The 20,822-nt window shown below is 37.0% G+C and overlaps 1 long non-coding RNA gene and 1 pseudogene across 2 annotated transcripts; both read right to left on the minus strand.

Annotated features, from left to right (window-relative positions):
- The window catches only part of LOC129875784 (hyoscyamine 6-dioxygenase-like), a 48,477-nt pseudogene extending 36,879 nt beyond the window's left edge, over positions 1 to 11,598 (minus strand).
- Positions 11,599 to 17,634: 6,036 nt separating this feature from the next.
- LOC129877128 (uncharacterized) lies at positions 17,635 to 20,219 on the minus strand. 2 transcript variants are annotated; one of them, XR_008763476.1, is made up of 3 exons: positions 19,946 to 20,219; positions 19,299 to 19,347; positions 17,635 to 18,318 (listed from the first exon to the last, which is right to left on the minus strand). It is a non-coding gene; the product is annotated as an uncharacterized LOC129877128 (long non-coding RNA). The 2 variants fall into 2 exon arrangements; XR_008763477.1 differs by having other exon boundaries at positions 19,941 to 20,219.
- Positions 20,220 to 20,822: the final 603 nt, after the last annotated feature.

A 20,822-nucleotide genomic window follows, 5' to 3' on the forward strand; every position in this document is an offset into this window, starting at 1 on the left:
TAATAAGAGGATTGAATGTTTAATGATAGAGTTGTCAATGAAATGTGGTAGAAATTTGGGATCAAAGTGTACTAGTTTGTGGGTATTATATCCCGAAATAGAAAGAGCATGTGGATAAAGATTTGGGTGGTATGATTTTATATTGCATGATCTCTTTTGACATTTGCTTAATATTATAGGGTGGAATTGGATCGATCGATAATGTCTACCTGTACGTATTGTTTGTATTGATTCTACTCTTGCTATAACATTTGGGATGGTCTAGTTGCAGGGTTAGTGATGTTTGTAGGTGAAACAAATGGTGATCTCCAACAGCTTTTACTCATCTGTACCTAAGGTGGAAGATGTGTTCATTTATCTTTCATGATTATTTCATACGTTTAGAAGCTCTTATACCTGTTAGACTAGTTTCTAGAGGGGTTTTCATGGTATTATAAAAGGGATTTCATTATATTTGAAAGGTTCTCTATTAAAATTTAAGTTTGACATGTATTCAATCATTATTTTATTATGTTACAATTGGTTTTGTCTTTTTTCTGCAGTACCTGTTTTAAATCGAATGGTAAAGGTTTTGTTATCTAGGTGTTAGAGTAGGTGCCTGCACGACTTGGTAGTTGAGTCATGACAATTTGGTATCAGGGCCCAGGTTATCGGTCTCCCAATACAAAATCAAATATTGATTAGAGTCCCTTAGATTGGTGTATTAACATCCACATCTAATTTTTGAGAACTTAGGAAGCATTCTAGGAAATTGTTTCACTTTTTTCACTCCTTCCGTGCATTCTTTTACTTACTTGTATGGTTTGAGTGCAATAACTATCTCTTGATTATAATTTGTATCTCAACAAAGTAAATTGAATGTTGTTGTATCCAACTAAAATGGCACGGGCTATGGAGATTCAAAACCAAGAAGATTCCAAATGGTATCTAGCCTTAGAGGCTATGTGAATGCATGGATGATCAGCTGAAGATCATCCATGAAATGAATAAAAGGTAATGAATATGACGTGATTAAGTGACAAAGCTTGAGATTGTGATTATGTGTTGTACATTGCCTGAATGACTGAAATTATGTGAGATATAATTCTCTGAACTTCTGTCACAACCCAATTTCTCATGTCATGATGGCTCATACTATAACCCCCAGTAGGTAAGCCAACTTGTAACCTAAAACAACTAGTAATAGGTTAAGGGCAAAGACTATACAAGAATAAGCAATGCTAACACAAAAAGGATAGATAAGCGGAAGACAACCAAAATGAATATATATACATATAATCCCTCCCAGAACCTGGAAGTCACTAATATAGACTTGTCGAACAAAAGAGTATAAGTACCAAACGTGAATGACTGAAACAAGACTTTCTCAAAAAAAATAGACAGTGGCTCACCTCTATCTCCGGATTAGACTGTGCAGGCTCGGATCAATGTTGTCCATTCGTGCTCAGACGTATATCACAAAAACAGATGCAGATTGTAGTATGAGTACCAAAATGATAAGTACCCAATAGACATCATGGGTCGACTGAGCTTGAAAAGTAAAGGCAATATGAAAAGAGGGAATAGGCACAACAGAGGTCAAGAGAGGAAATCTAAAGTAAGGAAATGAACGTAATGTACATGGGTGTAAAAGGAACTAATTAAAGTAACTATAACTAAACTACACCTAACTGGATCCCCCATAAGACCAGAAGGTACACTCCTATGCAAGTTTAAATAAAAAAATTGATCGGACCCCATAAGCTAGACGAGTACACAAAATAGCTCTAACTACTGAGATCTGAAACTAAGAACTAAGAGTCGGAGAATATAAAACCAGAACAACAATCCATCCCAATAAAATCTCTTAATACAGAGGCCGGATCTGCCCTACCGGATGCTCCATAGAAGTACCTAAGACTAAGAAAATAGGGAGGCCGGACCTGTCCTATCGGATGCTCCTCAAAAGAACCCAACAGTGAACAAGTATCAAGTAGATGAGGCCAAACCTCTAATTGGATGCTTGCTAATATGCCAAATGTAACTATTGCAAGTTCTCCCAATCATCAATAGACGAAAAATGTTGTGGATCATCTTCCACACATTACTCAAGCAATAAGATCATCAGAACTAAACCTCGAACCAACTTTGGATTGCAGAATGGAGATTCGGTGGCATTGCTAAAATTCATGAAGTCGTCAAATCAGTGAAAATAAGTCACAAAGTCATCGAACCAGAGGTATCTCCTAGCGAAGGCCCAAACTACCATACTCTAGTCTACTACACCAATCTACAAGGATCTAAGATGGTCAAACAACATCGGAGCAAAACTGAGGCCTATCAAGTCTGAATTATGAATTTCTAAGGCAAGCAATGGTCATACCTAGACTAAGAATATTCTTAAAATAAAACAATAACATTAGTATACATATAAGCCATAAGGCATGGATAAACAACAAAGCAAGACATGCTCACAAGTAATCGGTAAAACCCCAAAAGGCCTAAAAATGATTTCGAAACATATAAGCATGATTCGATAATACCCACTCTAGAATTCCAAATAATCAACATGTGATCATATTTCCAAGCTTAATCTAAAGAAAAGAAAACTGTAGCCTAACTATACGGTGATCGCGAGCACTCTAAAATCACAGAATCAAAGCTTTCCCCTTTCTAACATCCTCTTAACATTTACACGCTATTAAAAATATGTACACAATATTATTAGAATTATTTTGACACTAGAATTATTGAATTCAGAGATGATCCAATTTTAGAGTCAAAAATGGGGAATGTGGGACCCACTTCGTAAATTACAGAATTAACTCTGTGAATAGGTCCTAAATGCTACCCTGAACTTGTGTTCCAAAAAGGAACATAATTTAGGGCTCAAAAAATCCCAAACACCTTCATTCATGAACATTTAAAAATAAGCTCAAGAACAACTAAAGTGACAGGAAAACGAGGGAAATTACCTCAAACAAAGGCTCAACAACTAATTTTGATCTCACCACTGAGTTCCTCTAAAAAAAACCACAAATTAGCCTTTTGAATTTCCCAAAACAACTTAGAATTAAGAGAGAAATAAATATTCAAGCTTGAAGAATTAATTGAATTTCTAACTTAAAAATTAGCCCCAAGTGTCACAAAAGAAACCCCAATGATCGCTTAAGTGACACCTACCAATAGGTGGGAAGGCAATGAATACAGGCAAGTTCTTAATGCATGCACTCACTAAGAAATACTTTTGAATGAATAAATCACAATACATGCAAAAAAAATCACGAATATCAATCCTACGTTTACCTATTCTAGCTAAGTTGTCATGGTTCCCACAACCCTAGTTGTGGATCCAGCTATGCATGATTAAAAGTAAAGCAACAAGAAATTTTGTATAATTCATGAAAAAATACTTACAAAGTGATAGAAAATCAACAAAAGAATCAAACAATGTAAACTAGCATGCAAAACTTGATTCAAGTCTCCAAAAATAGCCAAGAAACACAAGTTGTCGTGTCGTTCCTATAACTACTATTCAGCGTGTGTTGTCAAGGAATCAAGACTCAAAAAATATATTTTAGGTGATGTATAATAGCCTTCAAATAGTAGTGGTAACGTGGGAAAAAGAATGTATTAAACCTAGAACAAAATAGGGTATTTATAGAAGTTGAATCCTAATCCTAAACCAACTAGGAAAGCTGTAATTTCTGGGCTCGAGTTGTCCCTGGACGGTCACCACCATAGACCTTGGTGAGCACCACGGTTCATGGTGGTTCTCCTTGATGTTTTCCTTGGATTTGTTTGGTAGGAAACCCCACCACGGCACCTACCACATCCAGTGGTGTGCACCACGGCTCGTGGTGAGGCCCTTGGTGTGTGCCTTAGCCATTTCGTTGGTTGCATCTCCTGGATGCTCTGGACAGTTTCCTTTATGGGTTGTGGTGTGAACCACGGACCTTGAAGGTTATTGTGGTGTGAACCCTTGATCAAAACAAGCTGGTTTAGCCTCCAAACACCCAATCCAAGGTCCTTCAATGCGCGGCGAAATTCGTTCTTTGAGTTCTCCTTTCAAGTTGTCACAAAACCTTGCCAAGCTGAAGTTACTTTATCATGTCTTGCATATTTGTTTTCCTTATGATCTCTCCTTAACACCAAGATTCCAACTTACTCCAAGATCAATCAAATATTCACATAAACCAAGCCAATGATCATCAACCCATGTGTACTTCAATTTCCCTGAAAACTCACCAAAAACACATATCAAACTATCAAAATGTGCTTGAGAACCTATAATAATTCCATGTTTTGAACATCGTAAGTGTTGTATATTTGCGACACATCAATAGACCAAGCAATCTAGACACCCTAAAGCAACCAACCGTCGAGCCTACATAAAATATATAATCCCCATTAGTGCGTGACTATAGGCACCCTGCCACAACACCGGAGGAATGCTAGGCATGGCTAAGGTAACGATCTTGGCTTAGTAATCCAAGATCGCATGGTGAGGGAATAAATAGTGCATGCCCAGAATCACACCAAAATATAACATGTCTAGCAGAATAAGATCAACTCTAGTATCATAACCCTGGATACTCACTAAGAAAGACCTCAACACCTGATCTACTACTACAGACTCACCCATCAGGGTCAAAACATGACCAGGCTCTGATAAGGACTCAGACCTCATACCTAATCGGGGACCATAATAGACAGATATATAGGAATAAGTAGATCCTAGGTCAAATACAAATGTAGCAGGCTGGTGGAATAATAGAAATATACCTATAATGACATCGTTGGATGCCTCAGCCTCTGCCCTCGATGAAGTCACATAGAAATGGCCCTGTGCACCTCTACTCAGTGCATCTGACCTACCTCCTGATCTGCCTCCCCTTGCTCTACCTATAACACCCTATCGACCACCCTAACTATCCTGATCTGTAGATTCACCTCTAATCGGAGGAGGTACTATTGTCACTAGTCTAGGTTCTAGAGGAGCTGGTACAATTGCCCCTCCCCTACGTTGAGGTCACTCTTAGGACCAATGATCAATTGAACTATAGTCACAACATCGTGAAGCTGATCATACCATAATAACCTAACCATAGTAGATAGGGAGAAAGTCTGATCCCCTTAAGCCCTGGCCCATGCTTGGACCATTCTTCTAATGTTGGCTTCCCTCAAAAACAGGTAATGCCGCCTGAACAAGCCGGCTAGGCTAGCTGTGCTGAAATCTCTACCATGACCTATCATATGAGTCCTTTCCTCTCGTCTGGGACCTGTTATAGGTGCCCTAGTAGTGAGGCCTCTTACCACTGCCCTGTTGGGCCTCATAATGAATATTCTTCATAAACCGGGCAAGGTCGATCACTCTAGAAATGAATGAACTGTTGAAGACGGGTGCTCCGTATCAACCCTTAATTTATACCTCAGCCCACGTACAAAGAAACAAACTCTATCCTTCTCTGTAGGCAAAATAATAGTAGCATAGCGATATATCTCATAGAACCTCGCCTCATACTCTGACACAGTCATGGAGCCCGACTCAAATTGGAAGAACTGGCCACGAAGCCTATTACTAACTCTCTGTGGTATGTATTGGCCAAGAAAGCCCCTGAAAACTCATCCTAAGATACGAGAGATGACCCAACTGGCCTAGACTGTAAGTACAAGCGCCTTCACTATCTAGTGGGACCACAGAACTGATTGAAGTGAAGTCATCTCCATGAGTCCTAAGGACTGAAGCTGCTCCTGGAAGGTAGTCAAAAACTCCTAGGCGTCCTCCCCATCCGCTCCAGTAAATATTGAAAGCCTTTAAAATAGCCCGAGCATCTTCTACTCATGCAGTGGCATAGCCCCGTTATCTTTAACTGGTTATGAGGCCACATGATAAAGTAATGATTGGGCCTCTAGGCTAATATTATATGCTGAACATGCGGTGTCGGGGCTGCAGATGGAGTTGGTGTCTGTATCATCTTACTAATAGATGCCAAAATTTAGGTGAGTATATCCTGAATCTCCGGTCCAGCAATTGGTGCGGGTAGTGTTTAAGCTGGTCCCTACCCCCATCGGTTGTGGAGGTATGTGTGCTAAATTCTCCTCCTTCTTAGGCTCTAGAACCTCTTCTATGTAACAGAATGGTGTCACATCCCTCGTACAACCTCTAGGTCAGCCTCTACCCCTAGCTAGGGCTCTATCTGCGAGCCTTAGTGCATTATCCCTAGCCGTTGTCCCATGTGTGCAATCCATCCTGCGAAGGAACGAAAGAACTAATATTTCTAGAAACCAATAAGACACATGCTGCACGAAAATGAGACAAAATGAGAAATTTTCCTAATGACATCCTGTAGCCTCCTGAAGATAAGTCACAGACGTCTCCGCACCGATCCACAAGACTCTAGTAGATGTTAACTTTGTACAAATGAGATCGATAAACCTAGGTCTTTGATACTAACTTATCAGGACCTGATTTCTTGAGTTATGATGGCACCTACTATAACCCCACAGTAGGTAAGCCAACCCGTAACCCAAAACAACTAGTAATAGGTTTAAGGGTAGAGACTAAACAAGAATAAGCAATACTAACATAAACAAGATAGATAAGAGGAAGAGAACCAAAATGAATATATATATATATATGTAATGATCCCTCCTAGAACCTTGAAGTCACTAGTACAGAGCTGTCTAACAAAAGAGTACAAGTCCCAAAAGTAGACTATTGAAACAAGACTATCTTAAAAAATGCAAAAGAAAGACAAAATAAATATATACATATGTAAATTGGATCAATATAAATGCCAAGTGCTCACCCCTATCTTCGGATGAGACTGAGGCAGGCTCTGATCTATGTTGGCCAGTCTTTCGTATGTGCATCACGAAAATAGATGTAGAGTATAGTATGAGTACCAAAACAACAACTACCTAGTAGGCATCATTGGCCGATTGAGATTGAAAAGTAAAGGCAATATGAAAAGAAGGAATAGGCATAACAGAGGTTAAGAGAGGAAGTCTAAAGTAAGGAAATGAATTGTGATGCACACGAGTGTAAAAGGAACTAACTAAAGTAACTATAGTTAAACTACACCCAACTAGACCCCCATTAAGCCCAAAGGTACACTCGTGCGCAAATTTAAATAAAAAACCCTACCGAACCCTTATAAGCCCGAAGTGTACATAGAATAGCTATAACTACTAAGATCTGAAACCTAGAAATAAGGGCTGGAGAATATAGAACCAGAACCACAATCCATCCAAGTGAAATCAGTCAATATGGAAGCCAAACCTACCCTATCGGATGCTACAGAAAAGTACCCATGACTATGTAAATACGGAGGTCGAACCTACCCTACTGGATTCTCCTCAGAAGTATCGAAGACTGAACAAGTGTCAAGTAGTTGAAGCTAGACCTCTAACTGGATACTCGCTAAGGAGCCAAATATAACTATTATGTGTTCTCCTAATCATCAATAGACTCCAAATGTCGTGGATCATCATCCACACTTTTCTCAACTAATAACACCATCAGAACTAAACCTCGAACCAACCTTGGATTACAGAATGGATATCTGGTGCCATCGCCAAAACTTATAAAGTCATCGAATCGAGTAACTGTTTCAATCATCACTCAAAATGCCCTCCCTTAGTCTCTATGGGTGAACTCAAAATAGAGTCATAAGGTCATCGAATTAGAGATATCACCTAACTAAGCCACAAATTGTCAAACTCAAGTCTTCTACACTATTCTACAGAGATCTAAGACAGTCGAACGACATTAGGGAAAAACTGAGGCATATTGGGTCCGAATCATGCATTTTTAAGGCAAGCACTAATCACACCTAGACTAAGGCCGAACATGACTCAAATGAAAAAATAACATAAGTATACACATAAGCCGTAAGGCATGGATAAACAAGCAAGCAGGTAGCATGCTCACCAGTAAAACCTTGGAAAGGCCTAAAACATGATTTCTAAACGTATAAGTATGATTCGATACTACCCACTCCCAAATTCCAACTAATCAACATGCAATCACATTCTCAAGCTCAATCTAAAGAAAAGGAAATTGTAGCCTACCTGTAAGCTGATTGCGAGCGCTCTAAAATCATAAAATCAGAGCTTTCCCCTCTCTAACGGCCTCTGAACATTGCCAGACTATTAAAACATGTACACAACGTTATTAGGGTCATTTTGAAACTAAAATTATCAAATTCAGATATGTTCCAATTTCAAAATCAAAAATTAAGAATGTGCAACCTCGTCCGTAAATTATGGAATTAACTCGTGAATAGGTCCTATATGCTACCCTGAACTTGTGTTCCAAAAAGGAACATAATTCAGGACTCAAACATCCCAAACAGTTTCATGCATCAACATTCAAAAATAAGCTCAAGATTAACTAAAGTGACAAGAAAATAAGGGAAATTACCTCAAACTAAGGCTCTATAACTAATTCTGATCACACAACTGAGTTCCTCTCGAAAAGCCCCACAAATTAGCCTTTTGAATTGCCCAAATCACCTTAGAATTAATAGATAAATTGATATTCAAACTTAAGATTTAACTAAAATTCTGACTTAAAAATAAGCCTCAAGTATCGCAAAAGTGACCTCAATGATCGCTTAAGCGACACCCACCAAGAAGCAGGCATCATTTTAGCAACACCAGGATGCTTAAGTAACTTGTTTCTTTAGCGATGGGGAAGTCGCTTTAGTGAACCCCACCCAGGTACCAAGGTTGCTTTGGCAATCCCCTGGTCACTTTGCGACTAGGGATCACAAAAGCGATGAAACTAGACATAGTTGGTGCAAAATAGACTTTGGCATGTCCAAGTCTCCAACGGAGTGCTCGAGATTCATTAAAAACTCCATGTGCACAAAGGAGATATGCTACCCCACCAAATTTGACTCTCCAGACTCAATGGCACACTAGAAATTCCTATATGAGATCATTTTAATATAAAGTAGGTCCCACACCCAGTGCCATTTTTAGCAAAATTTCACAACGAGCCTCGAGAATAGATTGGGAGCCTTGAGAAGTTCACAAAGGGTCATTGTAGACCAAAATGGACATTTCATAACTAACCTCACTAATAGAATTTTCATCGAAGTAGTTTTTCAAGAATGTTGACCAAACTCAATCTTCGACCAAATGTAAAAGGCTAAAGTGTCAAATGGCCTCAAACTCATACCAACTGCTTGACACTCATGACGACCATGCTACTAGCCTAATTTAGTCATTTTAGAGCTGATGAAACCATCAAAATTCAATTCTAAGGTAATTTACCTGAAGTAATGATCGAAGTCAACTTTTTAAGTTATAAAAGTTTCAAAATAAGGAAACGAGCGATTAGGAGACCGAATAGTCAGTGCCAATAAGTCATAAATGACTTAGGGTTGCTACAGGAATGCTCTACACAATAAAAAGGTGGCACTAAGGAAAAAATGACCTAGAGTGTCATTATAATTTTTGTGGGATTGTATATAGGGAAAAGTCATAACTTGGTTATGTGTAATGATTTAGTGATAACATGGAATGTGATTAACTAGATATTTTATGTTTAAAATTGTGCATGGACTTACCATTGGTAAAGATGGTGAGGGGGAGAATGAAATGTGACTATGGGGAAACTCTAATTTCGAGACAGAGGGTATTGGTTGAGAACCATAGGGAAAGGGATATTCTGATATGGTAGAAGAAATATGATGTGCTGAACAACTTTCTGGTATGTTCATGATTGATTTTATGTTAAAGTAATGTGAAGTTCTTTTTTATACAATGTGAGGATGACCCTAGGTTATATTTGAGACCTAAATGTGATTTCTTTAGTTAACACTGATAACAGAGGATGGGAATTTCAGATAAGGGTAGAGTGTTGGCCAATATTGATGTTAAGCCCACATTTATAGATGGAATCAAGACTAAACAATTTGAGGAGTAGAAATTGAACAAGCTCAAAAACAAGGCGGTGTTTGGGGAGGCCCCATATGCCACACTTGACACATATGGGGTGCTTAATTTTAGAGGTCAGATTTGTGTCCCTCGGGTTAATGATTTATTTCAAATTGTGTTGACAGAATCACAGGGTTTACGTTATTCAATTCATCCTCAACCAAAATCTATCGGGACTTGAAAAAACTCCATTCGTGGCAAGGATAAAGAGGGACATAGATGAGTATGTGTCTAACTGTTAGAATGGTCAACAGGTAAAACATGAGCTCTATAAACCTGCAGTCTTTCTTCAGAAGATGCCCATCCTTGAGTGAAAACGGAAAAAAGTAGCCATGGATTTAGTGGTGGGACTTTCTAAAACCTTGGGGAAGTATGACTCAATTGGGTCATTTTGGATAGGTTGACTAAATTAGCTTTCTTCATTTCAGTCAGAGTGGATTACAACTCCTAGAAGTTGTCCAAGATTTATATCAAGGAAATAGTAATTGCATAAGGTGTCGATTTTTATTATTTCAGACAGAGGTACACCAATTTACTTCTCAATTGTTGGGCAAGCTATATGAAGAGTTAGGCACCCAACTTACTTTCAACACAACCCTTCATCCTTATATGGGTGGTCAATCAGAAAGGATGATTTAGATATTGGAGAATATGCTGAGAGCATGTGTGATTTACTTTGGGGGATATTGGAATCGTTATGTGAATTTTCCTACAACAACTATTATCACTCTAGAATAAATATGACACAATTTGAGGAACTTTATGGGAGGGGATGTAGATCACCAATAGAATGGTTTGAGGTAGGTGTGATGTAAGACCACTATCTATTGAATTGGTAAGGGACATGACATTTCAGATTGGTGAACAATTTCTGTTGAAAGTTTCAACAATGAAAGGAGTAATGAGCTTCGACAAGAAGAGTAAGCCTAACCCTCGATATATTGGTCAAATTAAAGTTCTTGAAAGTGTGGGGTTGGTAACTTAAAGTTTAGCATCACTGGCTAATATTCTAGGAGTCCATACAGTGTTCTATGTATCCACATTGAAGAGGTACCATCGAGATGTGGTATACATCATCAAGTGCGATTTGATCTTACTTGATAGTGATCTTTGATACAAAGAGGAGTCGAGTGCAATTCTTGATTAGGATGTCCAGCTGAAGGTCTTTCGAAAATAGTCTCTCTACCTCCATGAAGTAGTGGTAAGGTCTGCGTACATCCTACCCTCCCCAAATCCCACTTGTAGCATCCCCTTTGGGAGGATGCCACTTACGAAGCAAAATATATTTTTTTCATAATCTCAAATAGTCAACACATTTAGAAAACTTGTTTGGAAATTCTATTTATAATTCAATACCATTGTGGGTCCATAAAATACACAAAACTCAAACTAGTAATTATCATAGAACTATTATCTTCCTTTGTGCATAATGATAAGTCAAAGTATAAATCCAGCACATGGCATGACTTAAGTTAAAAGCAGACTCCAAAAATAGCAAAACTAGTCACCCTATTCAAGTAGAACTGGTTTGACTTGCAAACCGAAAGCAATACAGCCATCAGAGTTAAATGCAAGACAAGCATTCATGGCTCTCAATTTAAGAAACAAAGGCAAGTGGCTTAGCGATAAATTAGCAAGGACTTTACGACTTAGAGCATCTGCTACCATATTGGCTTTACCCGGATGATAATCGATCATACGGTCATAATCTTTAATGAGTTCAAGCCATCTATGTTGCCTCAAATTCAACTCTTTATGTGTACTCAAGTACTTCAAACTCTTGTGATCAGTAAATATGTGACATTTTTCGCCATATAAGTAATGCCTCCAAATTTTCAAGGTAAACACTATGGCAGCGAGCTCAAGGTCATGAGTAGGATAGTTCAATTCATGTGGTTTCAATTTTCGGGAAGCATACGCAACAACTTTCCCTTCTTGTGTTAAGACACAACCTAAACCACGATGAGAGGCATCACTATATATCACATATTCCTTCTCTTTAGTTGGTAGAGTAAGTATAGGAGCTTGTGTTAATAAGGATTTGAGCTTTTCAAAACTTTCCTAGCATTTTTCATCCCATACAAACTTGACATCCTTTTTTAAGAGTTTAGTCAAAGGGGAGGCTATAATGAAGAATCCTTTGACAAACCTTCTATAGTATCCCACTAAACCTAAGAAACTCCTTACTTTAGTTGGACTTTTAGGTGGTTTACATTCAACAATATCTTGAATTTTACTAGGATCTACTTTCACACCTACTGCCGACACAATATGTCCCCAAAAGACCACTTCACCGAGCTAAAATTCACAGTTAGAAAGCTTGGCATAAAGCTTCATCTCTTGCAGAATTTGCCAAACAATTCGAAGATGCTTTTCATGATCTTCACTATTCTTGGAGTATATTAAAACATCATCAACACCATAGAACAACCAAAGTCCACTTTGTCAAACAATTTTCCTTAGCTTGTATAAGAGAATATATACCTTAAATACATACTTAAGTTTAACAGTCTCATCATATCGAAACTAAACATGAAATCAATGAAAATAGCCCAAACTATCAAAATAAGAGTTCTGGACAGCCTACTGTCTTGTATTGTTGCTCCATTTTAAATGAGTAAATGGGGGAATTAGGCTTTGTAGGCTTAATGAAAGTTATAGACATGTGTCTTAGGGTCGCATAAAATTTCAAATCACCCTTATAACAATTCTGTACAAAAAGATATGCCCAAAATACTAACAACAATCCATGTAGAATTTCCAAAACAAAATCTGGGCAGCACCTCTACTTATGCCATTAGTAATATTAGTATAACTCCTTATGTAAAGCTTCGTTTCAAGTGATTCAAGATGTTTTGGAAATCTATACTACATCACCTTTTTTCAAGCAGATAAAAGCAAAAATGAGTTTTAGAGCCTAAATTAAAGTTATATACCTATGAAATAGATTTCCGAAATATCTTGAATCACTTGAAATGAATCTTTACATATGGAGTTATACTAATATTACTAATGGAAGTCCCATCCAAAAATGGGTTTGCTAACCAGAAAAAGAACCTCATTCTTACCTTAACACATGGGTATCTCTCTTATTCTCTAAGTTTCTAAGTTTAAAATATGAACAAATGAGAACCCTTAGTCATTAGTTTCCTTATATACTTGTTCCTTGAGAGTGACATGTGTCAACCCCTAAGGGTGACATATGTCCGACTCTTAGGATGCTACCTCTTTCCATGTTTCCAATCTACAGCTGCCACATACCAGCATGGGGTACACCCCAAATAGGTGTGTGTCACCTACTTGTTCCAAGTAGGTGCATCACCTACTTAGTCCAAGTAGCCCAATAAGATACGCCTCATTTTCCCTCTTCTATGGGTTCGAAATCTCATCTCACTTTAAAAACCTATGAAATTCTTTCTACTTAAGCTCAATGTGTACTCAAGTAGCTTAATTATATAAGACATCCCAATTAATAGCTTACGTAAGTAAAACTTCATAGATAACATGGATCACATGGCAATCCTTTAGAAAAAACATAAAAAGAAAATTAGGGTGTTACACCACTTGGAGTATTTCACTGGGTATGTTGTTGTTGATGTTGTTGATCGGGATATCCAAAAGTTAAGGACAAGGAAATTAGATCAGTCAATGTTCAATGGAAAAACCGTCCGATTGAGAAATCCACTTGGAAAATCGAGAAAGGAATTTGGGAAAAGTACCCTCACTCATTTGAGAATTTTGGTACTACCCTCTTTTTGAATTTGGCAAACATTTTCTTGTTTAATTGCTCGAGGATAAGTGATGGATAAATTTATATCTATCGTAAATACCCCTTCGATCATCACGGGTAAGACAATGGTGAAGTAAATTTGGTTAGAAAACTTTTGGAGTAGTAAATTGAAAATTTCAGGCTAGGCTAGTCTTAGATGAAATTTGAGCAAGGTAAAGTCTAGGGTAATTTAGGGAAATGATTAGGTGAAACATTTGAGTAGAGTGTGGTTTCCTTGTTTCTAAGTTATTAAGGAGTCCATATAACTTTTTCGAAAGTGAATTCGGACGAATAGAGCTCCTGATATCAAACTTGGCATGAAAGGTTGGTCCGAGGCGACAAGGTTTAAAGGTGTGTTGTGAAATGGGTACTTTCAAAGAGATTTCTGAGGTTTTTTCCTTTCCAAGATAGGTGAAACACTGATATAGTAGTGGAATTAATTCTCGCTATAGCAGGAGATCCCTCTAGAGCTTCGTCACTATAGCGAGATTGGGCCGCTATAGCAGGCAAGTCACTGTTTATGCATAAAACTCCCCAAAATCGCTCTATATTATGAAACTTCATTTTGGGGAAGAGAAACGGTGACGTAGGGAGAATTTCATCAGCTTTTTGTTGAAATTCTTCATAAAGGTAAGAAAATTGCACCCTTAACTTGATACTTTGATTTCTAGGACGTAGAGGCAGAAATTATATGCTAGGGGAGGATCTGGGTTCATCCTAAGGTGGGAAAAATCTGGATTAATGAGGATATTAGTATGTAATACCTTGGGTTGTTCATAAAGATGTTTGTTCTTGATTCATTTACTATAATTTATTAGTGTAACCATGAGATTGGTAGTTTCAGGTGAATTAATGCTAGGAAAACCCTAGATTGGGTGGTAAAATCATGAGTTTGTCCTTGGGTTTGAGATTAAGTTATAAAATAGCAATATTTAGGCAATTTGTGATTGATCTTATACTTTTTTTATTATTTTAGACCGAGAATAGGCTAAGGCTTCATAAACTGAGTAAAATATTCGTGATCAGACTTCCGCAGCTGGTTAGCACCCAGGTAATCTAGGTTTAACTAAGTAGTTAAATCTATCTCTATTTCTTGATATTCTTGAAGAGTGATGGGAGATTTCATTCTTAGGCCTTCGGACATAGAGTCTGGATGGCTAGAAGCTTGTTGGTTATTGATGTTTAGGGAAGGAATGTACTTTGTTGGTTATGATTTACCTATGACTAGAGGTGGTTGTCTAGTTCATGATTGTTAAGCTTGAGAATTCTTATTGATATTGTCTGCTAGTACTTGTAAGGCTTAAGTTTAAGAAAATTATTGCATTATAGCAAGTTTCTAGTACTATGGTACTCAAAGAGGAATAGAACAAACGGGAAAGGTACTAATTCGTAGAAATAGGAAAGTAAATTCCCGAGAATGATTTTGTACTCATGATGGGGTCCATCATTGAGCTTTATATGTGTGTGTGTTTGTGCGTGCACGCGTGTTGACTTCTCTATATGTAATGCTTGTATAATGCATGTTTAGTGAATAAAGAGAGGAATGTGAATGATATCATATTGTCAATCTCATGCAATGAACTTGTTTAAAAATTTCATGTGGCTTTAGAAGTATGGTTGTTTCATTGTATGTATGATTGTATGTGATATTTGTGATTATTGGTTGGGTCGAGTACCATGCCTCATACCGATTATTTGGTTGGCTTAGGAACAACACCTGAAATAGATTATTGGTTGACTCAGGTACTACGTTTGGTACAAGATATTTCTTCATTGGCTTGGATATCATGTCTGATACATATTATCAGTTGGCTTTAGTGCCACGCCTAATACGGGATATCATTTAATTAGATTGGGTATCACGCATGGTATAATTTACTCATTTATTAGATCAGGTACCACGCTTGGTTCATATTTGGTTAGTTGTACATGTGATTGCTTATATGTGTGTTGGTTCCTTGAGTGGACCGGGTATATGTTGATTTGATAATGTGAGACGTTTTTCATGCAAAGGTTAAGTCATGATAGGTGATTAGGGATCTTGTTTATGTTCTTATTGTGGCTATAACTACATGTTGGTTTATGAGTGGTAGAGTTGTTATGTTTAAATACTGAAATGGTTCTTATGTAGTCCGAAATTGCATGTTAAACACTGTAGTCTTTGTCTTAGAGGAACCTTAAGTGGTTCGAGTTACATGAAAAGTGAGTTGGACTCAAGTATAGGTAGGAGTGATGGTCTATACATATCTCATGCGATGGTTAGGTCAGGTTGATGATTGGAGGTCTTATTCTTAGTTGATTTACTAGACTGTGTATATCTATTAAAGTGGTCTAGAATACATCTGATTAAGGTAGTCTTGGAAAGCCTTAGGGTGCCTATAAAGTTAGTTTTGGGAAGCCTTAGGGTGGCATTAAAGATAGGCTTGGGTAAAGCCTTAAGAGTGATAAGAGGGTTGAATGTTTAATGGTAGAGTTGGCAACGAAATGAGGTAGGAAGTTGTGACCAATGTGTACTAGTTTGTGGGTATTATACCTGGGATAGTAAAAACATGTGGATAAATACTTGGGTGGTGTGATTTTATATTGAATGATCTCTTCTAACTTGTGCATGATATTATGGGATGGATTTGGGTCGACCAATGATTCCTACTAGAACATGTTGTTTTATACTGGTGCTACTCTTATTATACCATCTTGTATAGTTTGGTTGCAAGGTTAGTGATGTTTCTTAGGTAAAGATGATGGTTATCTCCGACAACTTTTACTCCTCTCTACCTAAGGTGGAAGTTGTGTCCATTTTTCTTTTATGATTATTTCATATTTTTAGAAGATCTTGTACCTATTTAGACTAGCTCCTAGTGGGTTTTTCTGGTATTTTAAAAGGGCATTCATTGTATTTCAAAGGTTTTCTATTAAAAGTAAAGTTTGAGAAGTATTCAGCCATTATTTTAAAATGTTATAGCATGTTTTGTCTTTCTTCCACAATATCTATTTTAATCGGGTGGTAAAAGTTCTCCTATCTAGGTTTTAGAGTAGGTACCCGCACGACCCAGTAATTGAGTTCTGACAGTAAAGTATCTCCGTGCAATCTGCAATAATATTAACGTAAGTAGGATGATTTTAGGAAATAAAATTTATGCTTCCTTTATAGACAAGGCTTATTTCCAATGTGACTAAACCTTTTCCTAGCGTTAATCACATACCCTATAATAGTGCTAGTAGTTTTGCTTTGGTACTATTTGCTTCGAACATGTTTCCCATGTAACCTTTTATGGCTTTCTTACAGTCGAGGCTTATTTTCAATGGGACTAAACCTTTTCCTAGCGTTAATCACATACTCTGTAATGGTGCTAGCAGTTTTGGTTTGACAATATTTGCTTCGAACATGCTTCCCATGTAGCCTATTATCCATTTTCTTATTTTATATCGAATTACTCTGCAGTCCTCCTCTATTCGGATTCCTTAATGATAACCCATCTGAGTTTAGCTTATAGCCCATTAAAGGAGGTTTTCATTTTACATAAATAGTTTTCTTTCCAGGGGAGAGATTTATTTTCCCAGCTAAATCAATGTATTCTAGAGTGTTGGTAATTGATTTAGAGGTCCAGATGTTTTTCCTTAGATTTTTATATGTAGATGCTTGTTCCTGACTAGCCAAATGTTCCGTATAACGAATGGAAAAGCATCCTTCATTTTTCTTGTAGGAGATGTTTAAATATCTTAAGAACCTCAACCAGTTTGTACCCTGGTTATTAACAAATTAGTTAATCTTATATATCACACCAAGGTCCTTTTACAATTTTCTCACATTTTTGCATTCTATGAAGATATGTTTTATAGTTTCCGCCTTTCCGTTATGTTACGTATGTGGAAGGAAGAATTTATCTCTATTCCTATAGAGTTTAGGTAGTTTCTAATGGGTAGCCTATTATTGTCATACCCTGATATTAATAGGGTGTGATGGGCACCCGACCCCATGCTTGGAGCCGAGCGAACCCGCTGCTTCATAGTACATACTTAATCTCCTTAGACTTTTACATCAATAAGAAATAAAAAAATATATATAATTAAGCTTCCCAAATTATTATTATTTTCAAAATCTATCATCCCATAAAACTCGTGACATACGACATAATAACATATCGGCTGGTGACGCCACTTACAAAGCTGACACTCTATACTCACGACTCTGTCTGCAAAGTCTCTAACTTTGAACGAAACATCATATTGCATATACTCTAACTCGGTCGCACTCTAGGAACAAGTGGAGTTGCTAACCCCACTGGAACATCTTTTATAATAGCTTTTACTCGTCTGGGTGTACCTGCGCGGCATGAAACGCAACCCCCCAAAGAAAAGGGGGTCAGTATGAGTAATGTACCGAGTATGTAAGGCATGAAAATCAGCATAATAAAGAACATAAGGTAGAAACAACCATATCATAGAATCATAGAACATATAATGAGATAAGAGAGTAACCTGTACATATGAGTGCCTTTGAGGCCGGATGTTGCATGCTTGTCTTTCCTTTAAAACATTTTTTTTTATATACATAGAAAATAAAAGTCATATCACCGAACAACGTCGGCTCGCCCACATATGTCCCGCGTCCGGGCATCCTGCGTCCAGGATGAAAATTACTCCAACTGATCAGGTGGGAATGCGTCTATAGCGCCACATATACACCTCCCCATATCCCCTATATACATATATATATATATATATATATATATATATATATATATATATATATATATATATATATATAGACAACATGCACGAGAGCCCAACGAAAGTCGTGTATTTATCGGAGTGACGGAAGGTCGGTAACCTCCGATTGTATTATAGACTAGCCATGGTCGCTTTGTCTTACCTTGAAGGAACAATTATTATTGGATGAGACTATCAACGAAGGATAATACGAAGAGAACGTAGAATAAGGTCACAGTCTCGTAAGACGCCAAATTGTATACATATGCACATAGGACCAATTTTCAAGACTCGTAGAATAATCGGAATGAGCTATGATTCAAAAATCAGGACAAGAGTCATGTCAAGTACCTTTCAAAAATTACCATGGATTATATTAAAATAAAACTTTTGGAATCATATACACGTATCTAAGCACGAGAAAAAATATCCTTTGGAAACTCAAGAAAATGGGCCATCCTAGTGGCTCTACGAATAGGACTTCCTTGAAATTGTATAAAATATCATATACTTGTTTCATAAAAATCATGCCAAAAGAAAGTGTAGCTCTATATACTTATGTAAAACCATGCCAAGAGAAGGAACGGTTAGCTTTACATACATGAAGTCGTTCTTATCATAGCCATGATAGACATATTCTCATCCTCGACATCATCAATGTCGTTGTAAAACATATCCATCGTCATTGTCATAAAAGCTTGTAATACTGTAAATTTTTGTTTTGGGAAACTATAGATATTTTGGAATACATTGACGGGTTATAGGAAAAGTAGTCATTTCCTTGGTACCATTGACACCTAGATTTTGAAAACAAAGAAAATATGAAAGCACTTATGAAACCATAACATCGGAATCATGCCTTGAAAAAAAAAGGGTAAGCCTTACATACCTTGTCCGCTTCCTTAGTCACCCCACTTAACTCTTGGCCTTTCCAAAATCTATAACAAGATTAATGAATGCCAACATTAGATATAGGTATCCAAGAGACTCATTCTAAACTAACTTTTTGTCTACCGAAATTTCGACAGCACTTCCCCTGTAAATACACCATCCCCGAGAATCTAACTCGGCCAATTTTATCAACAACAATCCGAGATTTCAACTCGGTCAATTTACCACAACCATACCAAATTAATATACTACATTCTTCAAGACCTTCCAACTCCAATAAGAACAATAACAATCTAATCCCTTCTTTCAATTTCAATTACCACAACCCAATAATTTACACACTAACCACATCATACTAACAATATTAGCTTCCATATATGCAAGAACATTATATTAAATTTACAAACTTCTAAAACAAGTCTCCAACTACTACAACTTTATAAGGATCCTTAAGCCTTTATTAGCAACATAGAATCCATAACAACAACTAAAACACTAAATAAAATCAATTCACCATAACTTGTCAAACCACCCCCATATTTGGCCACACAACTACATGCATATTTTCATGAAATTTTCATCCATTTCTTCACTCTACAACATATACCAACCATCCATAACATATAAACAAGATTGAAACCTTACCTTTTCCACTTAGTTCTTCAACTTGGCTAGAATTGTGCCTTGCAAGAATGAATAGTCTTCTTGTTCCAACAATCACTCTATGTTGATTAGGGCCTTCAACTTGCTTGGAATACTAGAAGAAATAATTTTTGAAACAAAATTTCAAGGGATGAAATCCCTAGCTATGCCAATTTTTCCTCTCTTAATTTTTTTCCTTCTTTCTTTCTCCAACTTTCTTGAAAGTTCTAGGAATGGAAAAATAAGATGACTACTAAGTCATCTTTGGACTTATCTACTTCTTTTTCTCTTTCTTTTTTTTCTTGAAGCTTCTAGAAAATAAAAGAACCAAGATGACTAATAAGTCATCTTTTGGGCCTTTTTCTCTTCTTTTTTTTTATCCATATGGGTTTTGGCCATCACTATGGATGGCCACCTAGGCCCAAGTGGTGATCAAGTCCATATTTTTTTCCCTAGTCATTCTTGATATTTCCAATTCATAATTTTCATAAGCAACTTGTGTGCTAAACAAAAAAAAATATGGCCTTGTTCTAAACTTCCCGCGATTTTTCTCGAATTATCCGAAAATACCAAAATGCGGGATATAACAATTATGTTGACGCAACCAGAGAAATAATTTGATTTTGTTAGGACATTGTAGGCTCTTTATCCATTTACAAGGCTGACTCAACAAGATTGGAGACCTAAAACCAAATTTTAGAGAGGAGCCTTAATATTCATTTATTTAGTTAATTTTTTTAAAAAAAACAAAAAGAAAGATCCTCACATTTATTTATGTTTAGGAATGCAACTATTTAATTTATTTAGGAGTTCTTGATTATCGGGGAATATGTCATATTTTTCATCAACTTCTTTTAGATTTTCTTTTTTGATGTTATTA

The sequence above is a fragment of the Solanum dulcamara genome, chromosome 12 (genome assembly GCF_947179165.1).
Source record: "Solanum dulcamara chromosome 12, daSolDulc1.2, whole genome shotgun sequence".
NCBI classification, from domain to species: Eukaryota; Viridiplantae; Streptophyta; class Magnoliopsida; order Solanales; family Solanaceae; genus Solanum; species Solanum dulcamara.